This window comes from Hetaerina americana, unplaced genomic scaffold (genome assembly GCF_022747635.1).
Source record: "Hetaerina americana unplaced genomic scaffold, ioHetAmer1.1.p SCAF_4, whole genome shotgun sequence".
In the NCBI taxonomy this organism is placed as follows: Eukaryota; Metazoa; Arthropoda; class Insecta; order Odonata; family Calopterygidae; genus Hetaerina; species Hetaerina americana.
In genome coordinates, this window is record NW_027286985.1 from 10,528,808 (window position 1) to 10,535,898 (window position 7,091).

Genomic DNA, 7,091 nt, shown 5'->3' on the forward strand with positions numbered 1-7,091 from the left:
CGTCGCTGATCCTGGTTTGCTGACAACATATCATTCTATTTCAATTTATTACGAGGGTAGGCTGAAAAGCAATGCACATATGCTTGTAGACCACAAACAAAAACAAATAGCAAGAGCGGACGAAAAGTTGATTTAAGTACAATTCTTAAGTTTCAAAATCCATTGTATTTTTTTCAACAATCACCGTTAAGGCTAACACATTTCTCCCAACGTGTAACAATTTTTGTCAATCGTCACTGAAAAATTCTTCCTACTTTTCTCGAATCCAAGACTTGACAGCTGCCTTCACCTCATCGTCCGAGGTGTAATGATTACCCTTGAGGTCAATGGTGAGTTGAGGAAAAAAATCACAAGGCGCAAGATCGGGGGAATGAGGAGGGTGTGGAATCGGTTCAAATTTCAGGTTTCTCAGAGTCTCTCCAGTTGCGCGCGAGGGGTGTGGACGAGCGTTGTCATGTTGCAAGATTATTGGGTCCAGACTGCCTTTAACACGACAAACTCGACGTCGGAGGTGCTTTAGTTTCTGTATATACTAAGAAGAATTTACCGTTGCCCCTCGTTCCAGAAAATTGGTCACATAAACTCGGTGAGCATCCCAAAACACAATCGAAAGAAGTTTTTCTACGGATGGTTGTCTTTTGAACTTTATCGCCAAAGGAGAAGACGAAATTTTACTACCCATCGATTTACAGGAGACCTATCAACAGCATTGTCACCATAAGAAGCCTTTAAACGACGATGAATCTCAGTCGTCCTCAAACGACGATGAGTCACTTTTTCAGCAGTTAAAAATTCGAAACAGCATGCTGTTTAACTAGCATTGACATAGCACTAGAACACATCTACATACTTCCGCTTCTCAAAATACACTAAAATAATGAAACGACCTCAAACCTACTCATGCTTGGCAGTGAATTCTTCTCGGGATTTCATCCGGGTAATCTCCTCCATCTCCATCGCTGCCGACGTTTCGATGAAATCCTTTTCCATCGTCATCAGGGCCGATGACGATGGAAAAGGATTTCATCGAAACGTCGGCAGCGATGGAGATGGAAGAGATTACCCGGATGAAATCCCGAGAAGAATTCACTGCCATCATCCGCCGGGAGAAATTGAAGTCCTACTCATGCTTGTTGAGGGGGGAATGTTACCTCCACATGCCACAAGGAGTGCTTCTGAAAATTATTTTTTTGTGGTCTACAAGCATGTGTGCATTAGTTTTCAGCCTACCCTCGCATATTTGTGGGTGTGTGTGTGTGTATATATATATATATATATATATATATATATATATATATATATATATATATATATATATATATATATATGTATATATACATAATATATATATATTAATTTATTCATACAAAAAACAGTAAAAATAAGGTATACAGTTGAACAATACAAAGATCCGGAATTCCCGTTTCGGGAAAAGTTCCTCTTCGGAGTCGACGAGAAAACATACGACAGATTTAATAAACCTGCAATTTCTTAGCAATCATCGAAGATCCCTCTTCAAGGTATCTTTCAAAAATCTGAATCGCTTTTTCTCTTCAGAAAAAAGTCGATTCATTCGTAAAAATTCTTAGTGACCACCTAATTGATAATGATATCTAAATTTCGTAATACTATAGTATCACTACGGAGTCCAGCAAAGGCAATACTCTTTTTATTTCTTTAAACTAAACTACTCTTTCAATCAATGCTAATTCCCCCTTTAATGAGTTTTCCCAAGGCGGGGACCTATCTAAATCACTTTCTCGCAGTCAAAAACAGTGTTTTACCGTTGTACTAATTTTGATCGCACGTTCTCAAGATAAAATTTAACAATAATTAATCCTTAGAGAAAAGGATACATTGTTTTCAAAAACTTTTTAATGCAATGAAATATACGTATGACATATTTATCGAATATTAATTTTCATAGTAATTTTTAACCTTGATTTTTTAACTCGAAACTTTTTGATATACCTTAAGCGTAAATTAATTTCGTTTTGACCGATGTTTAACTCCGTTTCATAATAAATTTTTACATTTTCCCCACACTTTTTTAACTTTTTAAACAACGCTTTTTAAAACATAAATAGGAAAGAAAAACTTTGTCAAGGTAGATGTGTAGTACACAGGAGAGAACGTATACGACTTGGAGCAAAACGAAGGTAACCGCGGCCCTGTTTGTGTACATACCAAGCATTTTATCTTCATTTCACAACAGTTAGGGCCCACGAATGAAATTCACCAAAGATGCGATCCAGTTGACCGATAATCTCACATAATGTCCTTATGATACGAATATCTACCAAGAAGGCCTTCCCAGTTAAATAATTCCATACATGCACAAAATTACTGCCCTTTTGCACTCTCCATATGATTTCTCCTCTATATATGAAACCAACCTCTTTGAATTGATCATTCCTAAGAACCTTAGAATACGCTGTTTTATGGTTAATCATTGGAGCCGTTCTCGTTAAAAAAAATGCGCAAATCAATAATTACTGGCCTTCCGCACCTCCAATTCCACCCTCTAAATCAATTATTTCAACTAGACGGAAGTTATTGAATTTCTCATCTCAAAAAACCTCATGACACCTCGAGTATTATGAAAATCCTCAAGAGTCGTTTTCGAGAAAGCGTTTGTATGCATACAATTATTGCTCGTATTCGAGTACACAAAATTAAATAATGGTACACTGCGTCGAAAATATTAAGGTGACAGATAGATAGATAGATAGATAGTGGTCTTTATTTGGGCGAAATTGAGACCAAATGGTCCCTTCTTCCATTTAACCCATCGTCGTATACATATTATATTAGCCATCAAACTTATAGTTACATTCATATGTACACATAAATACATATAGACAGACATCAATTCATTAACACAGATTTGCACATCGAAAAGAAAAAAGTATATACATATATATAGACACACACATACACATACATACATATACACACACATACATACCTATATTCATACACATACCTACAGTGTGATGTAGAAAGCGATAACCGGTGCAAAATAACGGGAATGACGTGATCGGTTCTCCAGAGCTCTATGCCACGTCCGAGCACTCGCTGGAGACGACAGACAACGGGGGGTTGGGGAGGGGGGGGAGGGGAGCGAGCGGCCGTCACGACTGAGATTTAACAGGCGTGCTTACGCGCCAACCGCACTTTCTGTGGGGAATCCCCCCCGCCCCCAACTCCCACCAAAGGTTACCCCTCGGTCATCCCATCTCCAACGGCATCCCAAAAACGATCTCTTGGAATAACAAACATTTCCTCAATATTAAAAATACCTCTTGCGAAGTCAATCTCTTTTTTTCACGTGGCGTTTATTCAGTCTACCGATAGACGAAGAAAGAAAGATATAAGAATACATATTTATCAATGAGCAGAGTAAAACAAAACGGAGCTTGCGAGTATTATAAATACCCTCTCGTGTTTTTTCTAGCGTTGACGTCAATCAGTTGATCGCTCCACACGTTCATTGATGGAACTATCGGAAGAAGCAACCGTCAGATGAAGACAAGAGGTGCGGGAAGATTGTCTTTCGCCCGGGAGTGCAGACGCCCGGTGGCCGTGCCCGATCAGACCCTAGGAACGAGGATGAGAAGGGGGATCGTCGCGGGGAACTCTTGTTCAACAGAGCTAATGAAGTTTCATTGGTGGCAAATAGGTCAGGTACACATAGGTCTGCTAGAGGGAGTTTTCTAGAGAACGAAGAGTCTTGGTACGCTGGCTCAGTCGGAAGTGAACCCATATGAGAACCAAAATTATCCGACCGAAGTTTGATGTGATAGGGGAGACCACAGATAGCCATATACTACGTGTGGAATATTACAAGCCAGGGCCCGAGTTCCTATTCCTTGTGCCCCCAATGGTCTCCCGGGTCAAATATCGCACGCCCCTTTGAATCAAAGGCCAGGAGGAATAGCAACGAGAGAATTGGGATGAGCAGAGAGACGGGGGCCATCTCAAAATTAAGGTCTTAATTTGTTTAGCCATTGAAAGAAAACCTCCATTTTAAGAAATATTCGCGGGTCATTTTAAAAAGTTCAAAGTTCCTGTATTTGCCAACACTATTGCCATTTCGGTAAATGGATTTTTGTAGGCGTTGTGGCGGTTTTTGTATACACTTGTCATGTTAGCTTGCCACCATGTCATTGTGTAAGCTTTGTATCTCATCTTTCACCTCGTTAACGTCGCTAGTTACGAGTGACGAAATCTGGGTGTTCCACTTCACACCTGAGACCAAACAGCGGTCACGTGATCGGCGACATTCCTCCGCATTGCGTTTTTCTTTATTATTAGCAATTATCTGTTTTTGTAAAATAATTTTAACATTCAGGGTTTTCCTTCACCGCGCAATTACTTTACCACTTAGTATGTTGAGGAAAAATTAAGATTGACATGAGAGAAAATGAATATGAGAATAAAGTTGGGCGGGAAGTTGATTCCACAATGCATATATGTAGTGTGGAGGTTCAGGTAGGAAAGTGGAAAGGATTGAAAAAATAAAATAATGTAGGACTAGCAAGTAATTACAAGAGACAACGGATGGGCCCCTGCAGTGAAAAGAATAGTCTTGGTGAAGAAGACATAGGAAAATAAAAAGAATCTTTTAGGAAACAAACCCATGAAATTGGAAGTTAGAAAACCTTTCCTTACCGACCGGAGGGTCCCGGGTTCGATTCACGGACAAGCCTCTCCGGGCGCCTGCAGCTCTACCCAAGCTATGTGATTTTTCGGGTACCAGGCCTTCCTGGGAAACCATAACCGGCACAGGGAAAGGAACTGGCCTCCCTACCCTGATGTGTGAATTTCACACGCCGTCAGGCTTAGTACTGGGTGAACTCTACCATCACCTACTAAACCGGCCTTCGGGTTGATTACTGTGTTTATGCTTTTTTTTAATTTATGGGCGTGAAACTTGGAAAATGGATGAACATTCTCGGTTCTGGATCTGGAGAATAATAACAAGAACAAGGTGGATGGACAAGAAAAGTAACATAGAAGTATTGAGGGAGACTAAAGAGGACAGGAATTAAATAAAAGAGATGGAGAAAAGGAAAATTAAATTTGTTGGATATGTTCTCAGACATAGTAACTTCCTCGGAAATAAAATGGAAGGAAAATAATAGGAAAAAAGGAAGAGGAAGGGAAAATAACAGGAAAAAGGAAGGCCAAGAAAGAAATGTATAGATTATATAAAAAGTCCTATAAGAGTAACAACCTGCAATGAACTGAGAAGAACGGCAATGAAGGGAGAGACCAATGACTGCAACGGCAAGGACTTTGAAAGATGATGATAAGAACTAGCAAGGTTCAATGCTGCAGACAAGATATGAGAGGAGAAATCAAAAGTATGAGATGTGTTGATAAGGGTTAGGGTCGGGCTATAATTACCGGCTAAAAATCGGGCTACAACTACCAAGGGCGTAGAATTACCAATCAGAGGAAAGCGTATGAGAGAGATAAGGGGCAGAGACATGTGATCGCGTTTGCACAAATTACGATTTTGTCGTGAACAAAAGAGATGGAGCAAGCTGATGGCATTGAATTGATTATTTTTATCAAGGAAATTCAATTTAACCTCACACCAATGAAAACACCAAACCTTTTGAATGATGATTTCGGCTCAATTTGATAATTTCGTTTTAAAGAACTGAAAATAATTTAAACATAACAGTTTCAAGCTTAACTTTGCGGAATATCGTTATGATGAGGGTAGAAAAAGAAAGTGGAAGTTCAAAGTTTATTTTTCTACCGTCATCATTAAATATTATTTTGTAATTTCACACAAGATCCTATGCCTGAACATCTAATTACATCTTAAGGTAATTGCCTCAAAAAGAAAAAGTGCTTTTCAATATTGTGCCAAACCTCAACCCACAATGTCTGTAATTGAAACATTATCAATTCGTAGAAGTCACTACAGAGTTTGTGTGGTGCAAAATTTCTCCCAAGTTACCCTTGGTAATTGCCTACCATTGCGCATCGCTCGCTTTGTGCAGAAGAAATCTTTTAAAGGTTTATATATTTTAAATATCAATACTTAGTGAATAGGATGGGAAGGAAAATATTCTGAATTTGGTCACACTGCTAAGTTCATTAGTTTTGCGACCGAGTTTATTCGTTCATAAGGTGGCATTTTCAATTTTAGGCGCAATTAATTAAATTATACACATGGAGTTAAATAGTAGTCGAGGAAAAAGTATGACTAAAAGTCATAATGTTTCCATTGCTTTGCTTACTTGCTACGACTTTTGTCATCGATTCACGCGTTGCGATCTGTCTTCGGTCTGGCAAGCTAGAACTGGAAAGGCAATGCAAAACGTGCCCCTCTTTCCTTTCATACCCTCTCACCTCTCCGAGGAATCCACACACCCTCGCTCGAGTCGGAGTCGCAAATTGTGGTATTTTGAACCACGCGAGCGTTACCCCATCACTCATATCCTCACGCAACATTTATCAAGCAAGCCAGCGCACAGATATTAGCAGCTTAGTTGTTTAGGTTTGATTGGGTACAGAAACAACTAAAACAAGAAATGCGATAAATAAATAAAAAAGCAGGGTGAGACAGTGCAAAATATATTTATCAGGCATACAAAGCAAAGAGAAACCTTGTAATTTTGCAATGCTGCGATATGGTGCGTAAATGTGAGAAATACGATTGTGGGTGTCGCCTTTTTCTTCTCAACAACACACGGTTCTGCAGCTAATTATGGCGATAATTCATCACTAAGTTGCTAGGAAGGAGATGTCGTACGACGATTTGAATTTATCATGGCAATGGCATGGCATAGCCGCCCTAAACAAATTACCATTGCTGTTTCCGACTTCAATTTTAGTTAATTTAAGGTTACGCAAATGCATCAAAGTAAATTTTAACTCCCACAGCCTCATTCCATAAATTCGACCTTTGATAGGGAAATTGCCACCACTACAGTGTTTGTTGGGTGGTTTGTTTAGCTTTCCTTAGTACGAGGGTCATCCGGAAAGTAGTACCCGTTCGTGCCGCATGAAGTGCTGACGACGCGAGTAGCCGCTGGACGAGGTCAGATAGCTTCAGTGGCTTGTCTGCC